The following is an 18,889-nucleotide window of genomic DNA, read 5'->3' on the forward strand; positions in this document are numbered from 1 at the left end:
GGGGGAGAAAGAATTAAGGAGTTGGAGACTAGATAGAACCTGACATTAGTAAAAACAGCAACTGCTTCCTGACCACCTGCCATGTGTTGGACGCTGTGCTAGGACTTTGCATATATGATCACTAACCTCACCACACTCCTGCAAAGTAGGTATTATTATTTCCATTTCATATGTGAGGAAACTGGGGCTCAGAGAGGATAAGTAATAGCCCAAGGTCATAGAATTAAGAAGAGGTGAGCTGAAGTCCACCTGACTCTAAGCCTATGATCTTCCTATTACTCCATGAACAAACACATTTACTCCTTACTGTAACATATATGAGCACGACAGATTCCAATTTTTTTGTTCTTAGAAGCAACATCATGCAAGCAACCTATAATTAATGTTAAAATGGTAACATTTTTATTCATCAAAAAGTAAGCTCGGTCGGGCGCAGTGGCTCACGCCTGTAATCCTAGCCCTCTGGGAGGCTGAGGCGGGTGGATCGCTCGAGGTCAGGAGTTCGAGACCACCCTGAGCCAGACCTCGTCTCTACTAAAAATAGAAATAAAAATTATCTGGACAAGAAAAAATATATATAGAAAAAATTAGCCGGGCATGGTGGCGCATGCCTGTAGTCCCAGCTACTCGGGAGGCTGGGGCAGTAGGATCGCTTAAGCCCAGGAGTTTGAGGTTGCTGTGAGCTAGGCTGATGCTACGGCACTCACTCTAGCCCAGGCAACAAAGTGAGACTCTGTCTCAAAAAAAAAAAAAAAGAAAAAGAAAAAGTAAGCTCAAGCCTCAAACTGCTAGTATCAATCTATATTTGTGATTCCTTATTGCAAGTAACAGTGAAGTTTGTCAATACTTTAAGAAAGCATAAACATTCCTGAAGTGACAGGAACTGGTAGTAGCTTCAACAGTCTTGCTGGCTATTTTGCTAACTCTGTGGAGGTCCTACAAATTAATGTCATCTGGTAGCCATTGAGCCTTATTATACAAAATTAGAGTCTTTTTTTTTTTTTTGCCCCAGAGTCTCACTCTGTCACCCCAGGTACAGTGCAGTGGCATGACCATGGCTCTCTGCAACCTTAAACTCCTGGGCTCAAGCGATCCTCCTGCCTCAGCCTCCCAGAATGCTAGGATTATAGGCATGAGCCACCTCGCCAGCCTAGAGTCGTCTTTTTTAAAAAAGGATTAAACATTGTACATTGAGTCAGCAAACTGTTAATAGGAACAGGAATCCTGGCAGGAGAGTTTGAAGTCATGGGCTTCTGAGAGTCACACTGAGACCCAGCCCCACTCTTCCCTGGCAACCCTAGCAGCTTCATTGCCTGCTCCTCTAGCCAAACAGCACAAAGCGCAGAGATGAGCAGTGATGCGTCTTTACCACTTACAACCCCAAATTCCAGCACCTCACCAGGACCACACTTCAGGGTCCTGAGGGGGAATGAAGCCGGGAGAGCACAGACTGAGACTGAGGTGTTGAGACCACCTGGCGTGAATCTGTGGTCTGACAAAATCAGATTCACTGACTCTACACATTCCGACAAAAGGGAGGAGGGCAGGGTATTTGGTGAGGTTTGGGTCCCCTCGGAAGGATCCCAAGGATGGCGTAAGGGAAGCAGGCATCAGCTGTATATTGGCTGCTGTTTCCGCAGTGGCTTTATGAGAAGTGGGGTAATATAGCAGTTGGGTGCTGCTGTGGGGCGAGGGTGGTTTAGCAACTAGGAATCCCAGTGAGAGGTGGGAATAACAAAATGGGTCAGCATCATTGGAGAGAAAGCAATAGTCACTCAAAGAGGGGGGTGTTTGGGCATTTTACAGCTGCTGCAAGACCTCCTTCCCCTGTTAACTTTGCAGCTGGCTTTACCTCTGTCCATCCTCCTCCTGCCTGCCTGATTAACAGGAGGGCTGCTTTTTTCCTTCTTCAGGGCTGATTTTTCATCTTGCAGGATGGGGTGGGGTCGTCTGGGGAAGAAGGCTGGGAGATTCCCTTTGTCGTCCAGCTGACTCTCCTGCATGCCATATGACATCTGGACCTTGGTTTTATTAATAGATCTTCCTATCATCATTGGTGGCTGTGACCTTCAGCCCTACCCTCTGAAGCAATGTTTGTGTCATAACCCAGTTGAGAACACTGAAAGCATGCTTATAAAGTCATAAATGACAGAAAGGTGGAGGGACAGAACTTTCTGGATGACTGGACTGGACAAGGTCCAATTGTCTTGGATAAAGCAGCTCTAGCCAGTGCCTTCTGACATCAATCTATTCAGATCTTTGTTAAAACCAGATCATATCCCCACCCCCAATCACCTTCCATGTTTAAAACTCGAGAGTGGCCTTCTAGTGCACTTAAAATAAAAGCCAAATTTCCAAATGACCTGGCCCAGCCCACCTCTCCAATTTCATTTTCTTCCACTCTCCCCCTTACTCCCTTACATTCACTACTCTGGCCTTCTTTCTGTTCCCCAACACCAACCTTGTTCCTGCATCCAGGCCTTTGCTAGAATGTGCAAAGAGATTTTGACCAGAGTAACTTCTTTCCTCATCATTCAGATCTCAGCTTAAATGTCTATCTTTCCAGAGGCCTCCCCTCTCAGCCCTCTTAATTCCCTTCTCTCCAGACCAGTCTCTCCATCTTATTGCCTTATTTTTTTTCTAATGGAACTTATCACTAAACAAAATTAATTTTTCGTTTGCCTGTTTATCATCTTTCTCATTAGAAAGAACTTCCTGAGGGCAGAGTCTTAGTCTGTACCACCAGTACCTATAACAATATCTGGCACAATAGGTGCTCAATTAATATCTGTTGAATGAATGAACATATTTTTTGTCAAGTGACCCCACCCACAATTGAGGAGACCAAGAATTGCTATCCTAGTCCGAACTGTCTGTTGGGCTAGGCATGGCAGAGCAGAGGCCTACGAGCGGTGTGCATGAAAGACCTGCCCAACAGTGGGCTACAGATTGTGTGTAGCTAACAGCTCCTGTTAAATTCACATTACAGCATTCTGAATCCAAAATATAGAGGGAAGGCAGTAGAAATAAGTAGCTGCAAAGGGCCTGATAAAAGCAGAGTTAATGGAAAAGCAGGTAGAGAGGGGAACAGATATATGTGGGGCCTCAAAAATGTGGGTGTCACTAGCATTTGGATTTGCTTTGGGTTGCCAAAAGTGGTTAGAGCTACAGCTATATCCTAAATGCTTAACATTTGTCTAGTTTCCTAAGAGGCCTTTTCTCTATATTTTTCAGTAAAAACTGAATGGCTTTTTGCCACATGAAAAAATATTTGACAGAGGAAAAAACTGGGACCTAAAATGCCCTCAAAAGGTTAGTGTTATGGGCCTGATGCACTACATTAAGATTTCTATGGTGCAAACATAAAAGCTCTCCATTTATGTTTAAAGAATCAACTGTCCAAATATGAGATTAGTGGAAGACTAAACAGGAATTTAAAAGTGGTTTTTTTCATAGCTGCAAGTTGTTTATATAAATAAATCAATAATGTGATGACTTAAAAAAAAAAAGGTAATTCCATCCTGGATGAATGAACACTATATGGACATCATAAAACTATAGTGTTTTATCCTGGAGAAGAGTTCCTCCCTCTCCATTCTGCATGGCCAGCCGCACCTGAAATAGGGTGTTCCACTCTTCGAGAGAAATGTTATGGGAGGAGGCCCCAGGCTAAGTCTATTTGTTTCACCGCTGGAATTCAGACAGGTACAGGTGTGTCTGGCTGGTTGATGGATAAATGAGCCTCTTGGGAGAGAACACAACCAAAAAGAAGAGGCCTCTAAACTTGGCCCAGTTACAAAGCCTTAATTGTTGAGGGAAGGAATGATCTGGGCATAAGTTTTGCTTGTCACTTGAATTTATCTCCTGATTCAGTTCCCAACCCCACTTCCCCCCGCCACCCCACATACTCACAAATTCATACCTGATTCCTATAGAGAGAAAATAGGAGTAAAACAACTAAAACAGTAATTTCATAAAAAATCTTTAAGACTTTGGGGCCTTGCGGGGCATCTAAGCAACACGCCCTTTGTACTTGTGGAAAATAATCAACCATAAGGGAATAGGAGTGGTAGTCTGGCTTTGCCACAGAACTCTGCCCTTCTTGGGCGCTGGTGCCACTAGTAATGGAAGCAGCAGAAGTGCCTGATGCAGAGCTCCAGGGAGAGGTAGGGGGGAGCAGCAGGCAGAGCTGGAACAGGAGGGCAGCTGCCCAGACCAAGAGCACAGTGAGATCCCCGTGGGGGCTCAGAGAAACCACCAAATACTTCCCCAGGGAGCTGGAGTTGTGATGAACTGAGACAATCCCACAATATAAAAAAAGGGCCTGGAAACACCAACAAATGAATAACAATTGAAAGAAATCTGAGCTTGGAAAAAAGAAAACAAGGAAAAATATGATTGATACGTTTAGTTGGGAGTAATTTGGGAAATGGAAAGAAAAAGGAACATTTGTAAAGTACTTGTTCTTCATTCATTTGTTCAACAGTAAGCCAAAGGCTTCCTCCTTTCTTACCTCATTTTATTCCCACAGTTATTATTCGTTCCATTGTTGCAAATGAGAAAACTGAGGCTTAGAGAGTTTAAAGAATGTGCCTGACGCAATGTAATCAATAGGTGGTTGAGGTGGGAACTATGCCATAAATCCAGTGGCATGGTAGTAAATGTTTAATCACTGGCTGTCTGGGGGAAAAGAAGCCCTGCTTTGTTGTGTTTGCTGATTTCTGTGATATAAATACTTCAATCCGATCAAGGCCGATTCTTCCTTCCTTCCTTTTTCTGAGACAGAGTCTTGGTCTGCCAACCAGGCTGGAATGCAGTGCAGTGATCACAGCTCACTGCAACCTCGAACTCCTGGGCTCTAGTGATCCTCCAGCCTCAGCCTCCCAAGTAGCTAGAGCTAAGGGCATGTGCCACAACACCTGGCTAATGTTTTGTAGATACAGGGGTCTCAGTTGGGCAGGCTGGTCTCAAACTCCTAGCCTCAAGTGATCCTCCTGCCTTGGCCTCCCAAAGTGCTGGGATTACAGGTATAAGCCACAAGACCTGGTCTCTGATTTTAAGCTCCCCATATAACATCATTAGACACAGGATTGGGAAGAGATGCACACAAACAGCTCTTCCAAGCTAGTATGAGCCAATTCCAGCATATTACCTTATTTATTCCCAGGTCTACATTCTTTCCTTTCTATCATGTTTCTTCCCAGGGTCAGCCTTAGTCTCCACCGGGCCAAGGATGCAAGAGCTAATGCCTGGGAGTACTCAAAAAGTAGGATAGGCTGTCCTGAGTGGCTGGCTTCCAAACCTAGCACAGACACTGCCAGGTAAGGAGTTGCAGGAGAAGGAGATTCCTACATCAGATGAGGGTTGTCAGGGTTTCCAAGCCTTATGGCACATCAGAATCACCTGGAAAACTTGTTAAAATACAGATATGAGGAACATAGCATAGAGGTTAAGTGCAGACTTTAGGACCAGGCCGCTTATGTTCCAATCTGGCTCTACCCCTGCCTGGCTGTGTGACCCTGGGCAAGTTCCTTAACCCATCTGAGCCTCAGTTTTCTCACTGATATATGGTGATGATAATAATATGTACCTGGCAAGACTGTCAAGCAAGTTAAATGAGTAAACGTTTGTAAAGTGCTTAGAACAGTGTATGGCACATAGTAAACACTATGTAGGTATTAGCTGTTATTATTATTGTTGTTATTACAACTGAGACTTCTTCTGGAGTCCAGCTCCTCTGTCTGTATTTTGAATAAACTTCTCCAGTAATTTTTATACCACCAGCTGGGCTTATTCATAGACATCTGTGGAAGCCACCACAGTCTATGATTCTTGCTCTTTGAAGAGTTAAGTAGCTTCTTGTAGGAATCAAGACCAATGTAAGAGTGAATCTCAGAACAGTCCTTGAGAATCTGGGACCTTCTGTAAACCCCTAAATTCATTGTGGTTGTCTTGGAAAACCTTTCAAAAGTCCTTGTCCTTTCCTAGAAGATCCAGATTGTAGGGTACCACACACCTCTTGTAAAACAAAATAAGGAATAAATAAACATAATCCACAGTTTCATCTTAATTAACAATGGCACAGAACATGACTACGGGTCAGAGATTAATTTGAATTTCCACCAGGCATTATAATTTATGCTAATTTCCCCCTCAATGTACATATACATGTACATTATAAGCCTATATTTCACTTTTGGCCCAGCTAGGGAGTCCTTAGGGGTCTAGCTTTGCTGTCTCTAATGTCAGAATTAAAACAGAGACTAGTTTGTTTTACAAGAGGGTTAGTTGCCAGCCCTTAAGGCCAGAGGAAATTCTGCACAGGGATTACACAGTTCTACCCACCAAGATGGTAAATACATATTACCTGATGGTGGTGCCTTTGTGTATTAGTCTGCTCCAGCTGCCACAATGAAACAGAAATTTATTTTCTTACAGCTCTGGAGATCAGGATGCCAGCATGGTTGGGTTCTGGTGAGGACATTCTTCCTTGCTTGCAGACAGCCACCTTCTTGCTGTGTCCTCACATGCCTGGCAGGAAAGGTAGGGGTAGAAGATCTCACTCTCTCTTCCTCTTTTTATAAGATGACAGTCCTATGGGATTAAGACCCCACACTTATGAACTCATTTAACCTTAATTACCTCCTGAAGACTCTCTCTCTTTATATATAGCCACATTGGGGGACAGAGCTTTAACATATGAATTTGTGAAGGGGAGGAACACAATTCAGTTCATAGCACTTTGCTTTTCAATGGAAATTTTGACTTTGAAAATAAGGATTACATTTTTAAATTCCCCCCCACCCAGGCTATTGTTAATAACTGAATGGTATTTTTTAAGCAATATAATGTCACATTAGAATTGTGGAAAACACGAAAGAGAATGCTCTAATAGGATTGCTCCATCCAACAGGCCTGTCTTGCCTCCACATCTTACTAGCCTTCTGCCAGAAAAGTTAATTAGCCTCTCTAAATCTCAGCTTTCTCATCTGTAAAAAGGGTATGACAAGACTTAGCGCTTGAATTTGTTCCAAGGATTAAATAAGAATTGTAAAACACTTAGCTATTGTCTGGCATGTAGAAAATGTTCCATAAGTGGCACATTAAAAAAAAAAAGCTAAATCTTAAATGGAAAATTCTAAATCAACACAAGTATATAGTATAAAATAGCAAAGGAACACACAGGTGATGTATGATCAAAGACACGTTGTAAATTAACATCAGTCTATATATTGTGAAAAGTGTGATTTCATAGGTTTTCTAGGCGTGGGGAATTGATAACCTCTTTTCTGCTGAAAGGAGGTTGTCAGAGTAGGTTTGTACTTTGTTCTTTGTTTCAAGAAAAAGATACAAGAAGATATATCTGGAGTACTCAAAGGGTAGGGAGAGGGTATTTTTTATGCCTAAGAAGGAAAACTGAATATAGATAGTTATGAGTTGTTACTCAGAATGGTCTATAAGGACAGAGTTGTTAACTAGCTACTATAAAATTCTAAAGCTGTCAGCCTCTGCATAGAGCCATGCAAGGATGCAGAGCTGACAAATCGCGTGCGGCTGCCTGCCATCTACCCCAGTAAAGAGCTCCTAATCAGCAGATTGCTGCATGAGGTAGCTCATACGGTTAACTCCACTTAGACACTGACTTTGAAGCAAGGTCAAGAGAGATGCTAAATTGCATGTACAATGAGTACAAGGATAGCCTTGAATTAAATCATCACACAAATCAGCCTGGTTTTTTTCTCCAGGACTCTGGATGTCTTGCTGAACCATTCATTTCCTGTGCCTTTGTCCCTCACCTCTGTCCCTCCTTACTTCCCACCCCTGCTCACCCTCAAGTAGGCTCTTCAGAATTCAGGGAATAATTATTCATCTATTTATTCAGTCCATGTGATGCAGAGGGTGTCTCAAGGAAGGGAAGAAAGCCCCCTGAACTTGCCAGTGAGTTCTCTGCTTTGTGTGGGAAAGAATTTTGGTGCAAGCCAATTAGCAACAGAAAGTTTATTGGGAGGGACAGAAAACAGATCCCATTCTACAGACAGAGTAGAGGTCCTTTTCCAAGTAGGAGGGGGCTCCCTTATGGAATAATGGCAAAGTTTTTAGAAATTTAAAAACTCTGTACGTGACCAGCATTGTCTTGTGGTCAGGCTGTAAACATTAATCATAAACTGCTGTCACAGAAAGGTAAGCAAAAAGAGTTTGTAAGGCATTCAGTTTAGTAATGTATCTATCCTTGGGTGGTCCAGGGTGGTGACTTGCTGGAGACTTCCTTGTTCAGGATGGTTAGGGTCTGGTATCAGTCAAAATGGCTGCACTTAGGCTCTCTTGACCACCTTCTTTTTGCCTTATCCCTACATTACATAGACATGAATGTTTGTGCCAGGCACAGAAGTAGGTGCTAGGGGTATAAATATGGGTCAGGCAGAGTATTGTCATAGGAGTAGCCCACACTGTGGTTTGGGAAACAGAAATGGAAACAAATAATCACACTATAATTTGTTAACTGCTTTAAAAATTTTACGAAAGCACCAAGGCAGAGATGACTATTGTGCTTTGGGAAGGTGGAACAGCCTCTTGAAGGAGATGATTCTTGATTTGAGTGCTGAGGGATGAATCAGAGTGCTTGGGGGTGAAGGCTGGGAAGAAAATTCCAGGCAGGAGAAACAAAGTGTGCATGAGCTTGAATATGCATGTGGTCGACGTACAGGTTTCATGGTGAACAGGGAGGCTGGAGAGAGACTGTAACAGCAATAACACGTGGCTGTGAAATTCAAAGGTAAAGCGTCTTGCCACAGGTCTAGCTCAACCTAAGAGTCACAGTATGGAGTTTAGATCTATAATCCTATGTCTATTCATGCTAATTTAACAAATAATTTGTATATGTTTTATATTACATTTCAAGACTACTTAAAGAAGACTGCATTCGTTTGATGATTCAAAACAACACAACAGTCTGGAGACGAAAATCTGAAATCAGTGTCGCTGAGCTAAAGTCTAGGTGTCAGCAGGACTAGTTTCCTCTAGAGACTCCAGGGGACAATCTGTTCCTTGCTTGTTACAGCCTCTAGAGGCTGCCCACGTGCGTTTGCCATGGCTGCACCCCTCCAGTCTCTGTGCTGTTGTCACGTTGCCTCTTTCCTCCTTTGACCTTCTTGCCTCCCTCTTACAAAGACCCTTGTGATTACATTTAGGGCCCGGCTGTCTGGGTAATCCAGGCTAATCTGTCCACCTCAAGGTCTTTAATTTAATCATTCTGCAAAGACTCTTTTGCAATATAAGGTAACGTTCACAGATTCTGGGGATTAGGAAGTGGATATTTGGTTGGTGGTGAAGGGGATTATTAAATTTATCGCAGAGAACAACATTCTTAGTTCCTGTTAGCAAAAAAACCACATCCGCTTATAGTGCTTTCTTCCCTCTTCTCTCACTCAATAACAACAATCAACACAGAAATCTTTTACGACCCCCAAATATGTGGAAATTTCTCCTCACCTGCGATCAATCAATCAGTTCTGCAGCAGACACCAGCTGGGTGTCCTACAGTTCAATTCTGACACTACTGTGCATACAGCGTCAGATCTCACAGGTTGAGGGCTCAGTCCCCAAGACTGCACCCCCCCCCAGACACCAGTCACAAGTCCAGGCCTTTGGAACTTCTGACCAGCCAGCTTCACGTTGGGGTTCCCACCTATTTTTGTAAGGCCGTCCCTTTCACCACAATCCCTTCTTTGAGTTTAATTCATTTGCTAAAGCAGCTTACAGAACTCAGGGAAACAGGATTACTGGCTTATTATAACAGATATTACAAAGGACATGGATGAGGAGATACATAGGGCGAGATATGGGGAAAGAGGTGTGGAGCATCCATGCCTTTCCTGGGTGAGCCACCTTCCAGGAGCCTCCACGTGTTCAGCTATCCAGAAGCTCTTCAAACTCTGTCCTCTTGGACCTTTTGTGGAGACTTCATTGGACAGGCATGATTGAAACCATGTAGAAATGTGATTGGACAAAGAGGGTATGAATTAATACTAACAGACTGAGTGGGGAAACCCAGGAAGGCCTGTCTGTTCAAATTCTTCTAGGCTCTCAGTGCAACGTTTCTTCCTCCAGAGTATGGGGCAGGACCCTCTCTGGAATGAGGGTCTTTTCATCCATAATCAGATTAGAATCCTGCCTTGGTCAGGTGAAAGAAGGGAAGGGGAAGGTCAGAGAGAGAGAGAGATTCTGTTTTCTGAGGCCTGCTTCTAAGGCCTAAATCATCCCAAAGTTATAACAAGAGCTATGGGAGTTAGGTGCCTGGAACCAAGAATGAATATACATACAATATACATATACATCATATCACAGTCCTCAAATTGGAAGCATGCAGTACATACATAGCTGTTTGTGCCTGAGGATTTGGGAATTCAAGGAAAGATGGGAAAGGCTAGAATAAGTATCCCTCATTAATTATTCAGTCTGTGGAGAATCAGAAATGCCTGAGGAGTTTGGTCTGATCCTTGCAGGGAAGAAGGCAATAGTCTGTTCTCCCTCTGTTCATAATAAATGCCATCCCAGTTGAATTAACATTGTGCTAGAAATGTGTTTGGCAATTTTAAAAGGGTTGGGGGAGTCCTTCTGAAATTTGTGTTAACTGATGGCAGAGTCACATGACTGGCTGAGCACTAGAAGTAAACTTTTTCATGTCTACATACAAGAGGTTCATAGTTTCTGATTTTGGAATGACTCTGTGTACAATTCAGGACATGCTGAAGTCCCAGAGCAGAACTCCCTTAGACCCAGGTAAGAGGGTCCCTGCTCCAAGCCTTGCACTTGAGAACATACTCTGGCCTCCTTTAGCTATGTCTCTCCCCACGTATGCCAAGGAGACAGGCCTGCTTGGAGGCCAAGCTCCTCCCCCAACCAGTCCTCAGGTGCCCAGGAATTTGGGGTTGTGCCCAAATGGTCTCAAGTTTGCCTCCAGGGCTGGCACCAACCTCTTTCCCAGGTCCATCCTCTTGAGGTCAGGCAGCACCACTGCTGCATGCACCCCTAGACCCAGGGGTGGCCAAGGGGCAGCTTTTGTTGGGGATAAATGGTGCTATGGCCTGAATGTTTGCCTCCAAATTCATGTTGAAATCCTAACCCACCAGGTGATGGCATTAGGAGGTGGGGGCTTTGGGAGGTGATTAGGGATTAATGCCCTTATAAAAACAGCCTGAAGAAGCTCCCTTGCCCCTTCTACCATGTGAAGTTACAATGAGAAGTTGTCATCTATGAACCATAAAGTGAGCTCTCACCAGACACTGAATTTACCAGTGCCTTGATATTGGAGTTCTCAGCCTCAAGAACTGTGAGAAATAAATTCCTGTTGTTTGTAAACCACCCAGGTTATGATATTTTGTTATCGCAGCCCAAATGGACTAAGACAGATGGAACTTGGACAATGGGCAGGGTCCACGTGGGTAAGATCCAGGCCATCACGCAGGACAGAACAAAGCCTTGAACAAGAACTCTGAGGAGTCTAAGAACTCAGTCCTTCCTTCAGATTGGAGGAGGGAAATAAAGAAAAAAATTTTAAAAAATGAAGGAAGAATTTTTAAAATTTAAAGAAAAAAAAAAAAAAACTCAGTCCATCCTTGTGAAGGTATATTTGCCAAGGTAGGAGCATCAAATATCCTTTTTTTTCTTTCTTTCTTTTCTTTTTTTTGAGACAGAGTCTCGCTCTGTTGCCCAGGCTAGAGTGAGTGCCGTGGCGTCAGCCTAGCTCACAGCAACCTCAAACTCCTGGGCTTAAGCGATCCTACTGCCTCAGCCTCCCGAGTAGCTGGGATTACAGGCATGCACCAACATGCCCAGCTGATTTTTTCTGTATATATTTTTAGTTGTCCATATAATTTTCCTGCTATTTTTAGTAGAGACAGGGTCTCGCTCTTGCTCAGGTTGGTCTCGAACTCCTGACCTCGAGCAATCCACCCGCCTCGGCCTCCCAGAGTGCTAGGATTACAGACGTGAGCCACCGCGCCTGGCCTAAATATCCTTTACTTAACAGTTGTTCAGCCTGATTTATAACCTTTAAATAATTAGACATGTGGGCTGTAGGCTCTTTAGTACTCTTGCCTTGGGCCCTGTATATGCGAGTGACAATCCTGACCAGGGCTACGCTCCTCATGCCACAAATAGCAACACTCGTCAGAGATAGTTCACATCTCACAAAGCAGCGCGAGCAAATCACCATAATGGGAAGGAATCGAGTCGAGTTTCTTTGGGCAATAGGCTGAACCGAAGAAGTTCAACTAATTCCACAAGTCATTAGGAAAGTGATATCTAACTTAGGACGTTTACCTTTGTAATATAGTGTATTTAATTACCTGGGGTGAGGGGGGATAAACGAAAATTAATGCCTTCAACATTAACACTCAGTCTTTAACGTTTAGATTTTGGAAAATGTCTGATTCTCCTTTCTAAATTCCAATCCTGTTATAGCCATGTAACTCGGTTGCATGGGAATTAAAAATAATGCTAGTAAAAATCTAAGAGCACAAAACAAAGAGTGATTTTTCATAAGCGGTATCTTTTCATGAATATTCACCCAAATCATATTCTTTGAACCACTTAGGGGTCAAAGAGGGGTCCTCTCTCACTGGAGAAGACCAGGGTGGGTTTTCTCAAAATTCTCTTGGTTAATTTAGTGATGGATTTCTCCTGATAATCTAATTAACAAGGATTAAAACTGAAGGCTAAAAATTCTTAATCACAAAATCCACATTGGCTCCTTTAGTTTCCTCTTTTACTAATTTTTGTTGTTTTCTGTTTTTATGACACATCTAAAGTTTCAAAGCTGTGATTAAAAGTAGCATGCCCACTTGTGCTATCTCAGTGCTGGATACTTACACGTTCTTGGAAGCACAGAATTTTCTTTTTTTTCCTTTTTCTTTTTTTGTTTTTTTATTCCTTGAGCATCCACTCTAAGCAGAAAAGCACAGAATTTTCAAGATGGAATAGATAACAAAGATGGTAGACTAATTTCTTCACTTTTGAAGTTCTTCCCTATATATTTGCAGTTATTAATCCACATGGAAAACATTATTTCTAAAAAGCTGGGATTCTTATTTTTAAAGTCATGAAACTAATCAGCATTAGTAACTAAGTTTAACTATCTGGGGCTTAGATTTTACATTTTGAAGATCATATTGAGATCATTCAGTCTTTTAGATTAAAAAGAAAAGAAAAGAAATAAAAAGAAAAGAAAAGAAATCAGCCAGAGAAACATAGCAAGACCCTATCTCTACAAAAGATAGAAAAATTTGCCAGGCGTGGTGGAATGAACCTGCAGTCCCAGCTACTAGGGAGGCTGAGGTAGGAGGATCATTTGAGCCCAGGAGTAGGAGGTTGCAATGTGCTATGATCACACCACTGTGCTCCAGCCTGGGCAACAGAGCAAGACCCTGTCTCTAATAAATAAATAAATAAATTGTGCGCATCAAAGGGCACAATCAACGGAGTGAAAAGGCAACCTATGGAATGGGAGAAAATATTTGCAAATCATATATCTGATAAAGGGTTAATATTCAGAATATATAAGGAACCTCTACAACTCAACAACAAAAAATCAAATAACCAGTTAAAAAATGGGCAAGGGACTTGAATAGACATTTCTCCAAAGATGATATACAAATGGCCAACGAGCAAATGAAAAGATGCTCAACATCATGACTCATCACAGAAATACAAATCAAAATCACAATGAGATAGAACCTCATAGCAATTATGATGGCTACCGGAAAAAAAAAAAAAAAACCAAGACAAAAACAAATGTTGGCAAGAATCTGGAGAAATTGGAACCCTTTTACACTATTGGTAGGACTGTAAAATGGTGCAACTTCTCTGGAAAACAATATGGAGGTTTCTCAAAAAATTAAAAAGATGAGTACCATATGATCCAGCAATCTCACTTCTGGGAATGTATCCCAAAGAATTGAAAACAGGGTGTCAAAGAGATATCTGCACACCTATGTTCAAAGCAGTGCTATTCATAATAGCCAAGAGGTAGAGGCAACCCAAATGTCCATTGATGAATGAATGAACAAAATGTGGTATATGCATACAATGGAGTATTAGTCAACCTTAAAAGGAAATGAAATCCTGTCACATGCTACTACATACATGAACCTACAAATACAATCTCAGGATCCTCAAGCTCATTATGCCAAATGGAGAGCTAAGCCTGAGAACTGAGTCATGCAGTACCACTATCTTTTTCCCAAATGGATAACATGATGTGATTTCATAACCCTGTGTCATAACTTTATGCATAAGCGAGGTTTCCACAACGACAAAGGCCTTTTGCCCCTCCAGATAGCTGTCCTCACAGATTGCTTACAAAGAAACTCCTAAAGTTAGCCCCTAAAACTTTCAAGATATATAGCTTCAGGCCGGGCGCGGTGGCTCAAGCCTGTAATCCTAGCACTTGGGAGGCCGAGGCGGGCGGATTGTGTGAGCTCAGGAGTTCGAGACCAGCCTGAGCAAGAACGAGACCCCGTCTCTACTAAAAAATAGAAAGAAACTATATGGACAGCTAAAAATATATATATAGAAAAAAAAATTAGCCGGGCATGGTGGCACATGCCTGTAGTCCCAGCAACTCGGGAGGCTGAGGCAGTAGGATCGCTTAAGCCCAGGAGTTTGAGGTTGCTGTGAGCTAGGCTGACGCCACGGCACTCACTCTAGCCCGGGCAACAGAGTGACACTCTGTCTCAAAAAAAAAAAAAAAAAAAGATATATAGCTTCCTACAAAACAGGTGCATGCCAGTCATAACCTTACGACTGCAACCTGAGTATAATAAATTCCTAAACCTGTGTTCTGTTAAGTCTCATACTGACAATGTTGAGTATAAGCCCATCTTCACAGATGCAGAACAAGGACAAGATGAGATCAATCACTCCTTTGCCGACATTGAGATGGCTACATAATTGGCTTTTTTCTCTACTCTTCCCCCCGCCAATGTTCATCTTATCTTACGTAAAATGTAGATTTACTGAGCATTAATCAGAGCCTCATTAGAATATAACCATTTATCTCACTGCCCACTCCCCTTTCCCCGTTAAATTCTGAGTTCCCAAACCCCACTTTGGAGAGCACAGGTCCCAGATGCTTCTGTAATTTGTGCTTTCCTGGGGCATGTCCTCAAACTTTGGCTTAATAAATCTCAACTCATTGTGACTCTCATCTCAGTTACTTACTATTTGGGTTATCAACCTCAAGGACATAATGCTAAGTTAAATAAGCCAGTCACAAAAAGGCAAATACTGTATGATTGCACTTATATGAGGTACCTGAAGTAGCCAAATTCATAGAAACAGATGAATGATGGTTACCAGGGGTGGGGGGTGGGGGGATTTGCTTAACGGGTACAGAGTTTGAGTTTTACAAGATGAAAAAGGTCTGGACATCCATTTCACAACAATATGAATATACTTACCACTACTGAACTGTACTCTTAAAAATGGTTTAGCTGGTAAATTTTATGTTATGTGCTTTCTGTCAAAATAAAAAAAAAAAGCAACCATTGCTATAATATGAATGTTGAGGACTTTGTGTTCTGAAAAATACATAGTTTGACTGAAACAAAACACAGGCAGCAGATCAGATTTGGCCTCTTGGTTTGCTGACTCTCCCTGTAACGAGAAGCCTGCCTTCATGTATTTTCCCCCAAGACCTTTGTATAGAGTAACAGAATATTACAAACTGCAAGTAGGCATGGAGACTTAAGAGTCATTTTATGGGTAAGAGTAAGGGGACTGGAGAGTTAGGAGGGGTATTTTCTAAGGTCAAAGAAGTAATTAATGGCAGAGCAGTGATTAGAATTTAGCTGCCCAAGATCCTTCCTATTGCTATTTGGAGTGATCTATAGATTCTTAATGGTCAGGAAAACAATCTTTTATTTGACTGGGAGCAAACACAATATTTAATTGTGTCAACCTAAAATAATCCAAAGGACCATAATCCAGTTTTAAAGAGTTTATTCAAGCGAAAAGCTGGGAATGGGCATTCCAAGACACACAGACTCCAGAGAAATGGGGTCAATGCTATGAAGTTGCAAGTTAAGCTCTTGCTTATATAGGAAGAAGACAAGAAATTTAACAAGATTACATTTTCTATACAAGGCTGGTTTAAGAATTGCAATCAATTAATTAGTTACAGTTTGTTTTCTTTTCTTTATAGCTGATTTTCATTTCCTTTACAATTTAAAAGAGTGTATTTAAAATTCCATCTTAAGACAATATGATAGCTATGAAGTCTTTGTGTGAGAAAGGTAGGTGGGGGGTTAATCTGCAATGAAGATCCCCTTCCGTCATTTATAACATTTTACAAAACAATGCAGGTAAGGAAGAATGCCACACTATAATCAGGGAAGCAGAATTTACAGTTGCCTAGGTTACAGCTGCCTGTCATCTGACTCAGGCCCCATAATCACATTCCTTTAAGGCTCAAAATAATTGATAGTTCCAACAGCTTCGATTTTGAATTACTTGGTTTCATAACTGAATTCCATAGGTGTTACTATAAATACAGATTGAATTAAAATCCTCTAGTAATGAGTTCTCTTAGCCCTCTGTGATTTTTAAGACTAGAGCCTTTGATTACTTTTTTAAAGACCTTCCCCCTCAAAAAAAAAAAAAAAAAAAAGACTAGAGCTAGGAAAAGAAAGGAGAGTACTGATTACAAAACTCACTTTAAAGGTGAGAGCTTTATGCTGAAATTGTTTTAAATGTAGTTCCCTAGAAGTAATTTAAATAGCACCTAATATTTTGTGAAGTGTTAAAATAATAAAATAATCTTATTTAATATAGTAGTAGTCTCCATAAAAAAATTTACATTGACCACTAGCAACTTTTAGGGAATCGTGTAAATTTGTCCCTCTTTACAAGATTAATTAATATTTAAAAATTAAGTAACAACTTGGAAGACAAATAGTTATCATTATGTGCTGAATGCCTGGTTTCCTAGGGGTGGTATAGAAGGGAAGGACAAATTGAAGGGGGTGGCCTTGCAAAATTAACAGGAAAATATCTAATCCCACAATTTCCTAGTAACAGTCAAAGATCAATCCTATGAGTTCTCTCACTAACAGGCACCCTGTAGGAGTTCTGTTTTGCACAACTTCTGAAAAGAGCTGAACAGACGGAAAGGAGATATAAATCTCTCTCTTTCCAAATTCCCTTTGAGAATCTGCTTTTTTACAGTCTAAAGAGTTCCTGAGTGAACGAACAGCAGGGTGCAAACTTCAAGCCTCAGCCATATGTCAAGGGTGGAGTCACATCTCCAGCAAGAATCCTTATAATCCTGTCTGCAAGGAAAGGCGGGGAAGCCAACTCTTGGACTTTGACATCCTGCCCCAGCTTCAGTTTCTGTTATCAGCCACCCCCAAGAAGAAAGAATGGAACCAATACAGCTGTACCCTGTTAATTTGGTTACAGCCATAAGGCTTCTTCACCCCCTAAATAAAAAGTCTAAATACTTGGTTCTCTGTCCCAATATTCTCTACCTCCTTCACTTCTGTGTCGGTCCTTTTTCCACCTTGGGAAAAGTAAATAAACTTCTTCCTTCTATTCTAATTTTTGTCAGGAGAAATCTTTTCTCAGAACCTGAGTGCACTGGCTCACCCCCTAACAGAAATAAAGCCCAGTTCAGCAGGTCAGGATCCAGATTTAAACCATGAGTAAGATGTTTAGGGTGCAATGTTCATTTCGTTCTGTAACATGAAGCAAGACAAACTAGAGGTTTTGTCTAGCATGGTATAAATTATTATACTAAACAATTTCTTTTTGTTGTCTAGAAAAAACCCCCAACCAATTATGCTTTCGAAGTCCTGTTGAGCAGAGATTCCAACACAATCCATAGTTTATGTAGTATTCCAGGAGTTGAGAAAGCATAAACATTACCATCTGATTATTAACAATACAGCTTCAATTATAATGTCAATGTTGTGTTAAAAGACATTCCTTCTAGGCTTTCCTGGTGTACACAGAGATGTGTTTATCTAAAACACCTGCTCCCAATGAAAAACACCCTGTGAACATTTGTCTCTTCATAATATCCATATGATATGCATAGAAAACAGCAAGTGAATATTTTACATTGCTTCTTACTGAAGTATAATACACAAATGCAATACCTAAGCCTAGATAGTATCCTACTTCAGAAAAAAACAGCTATAAAAGACATTCTGGGTACAATCATGGAAACTGGAATATGGACTGAGTATTATATAATATTGGGGAATCATTGTTGTTTTCTTAGGTGTGATAGTGATATTGTTTTGTTTTTTTTTTCGAGACAGAGTCTCGCTCTGTTGCCTGGGCTAGAGTGCCGTGGCATCAGCCCAGCTCACAGCAACCTCAAACTCCTGGACTCAAGCAATCCTCCTGCCTCAGCCTCCCGAGGAGCTGGGACTACAGGCACATGCCACCACACCTGGCTAATTTTTTTCTATTTTTAGTAGAGTGGGGGGTGGGGTGGGGGATGGATCTCACTCTTGCTCAGGCTGGTCTGGAACTCCTGAGCTCAAGCGATCCTCCTGCCTTGGCCTTGCAGGGTCCTACGATTACAGGTGTGAGCCACCACGCCTGGCCAGTGATATTGTATTATGAAGCAAATGTCCTTATTCTTAGGGGATACAGGCTGAACTATTTAGGGGTGAAGTATTTTGATGTCTGCAACTTACTAAAATGGTATTACAAAAAGGCAAATCTATTTCCTGTATACTTGAAATCTTTTCATAATAAAGAACGGGAGTGAGAGGAACAAAGGGCATCTTTTTAAAGTACATTAGCCAAGAGCTCTACGAAGAACTGAGCAGTAACTTCAATTTACCCTTTGGGTTTGTATGTGTGCTGTTGTCTTTTTTTT

Source organism: Lemur catta, chromosome 11 (assembly GCF_020740605.2).
Source record: "Lemur catta isolate mLemCat1 chromosome 11, mLemCat1.pri, whole genome shotgun sequence".
NCBI classification, from domain to species: Eukaryota; Metazoa; Chordata; class Mammalia; order Primates; family Lemuridae; genus Lemur; species Lemur catta.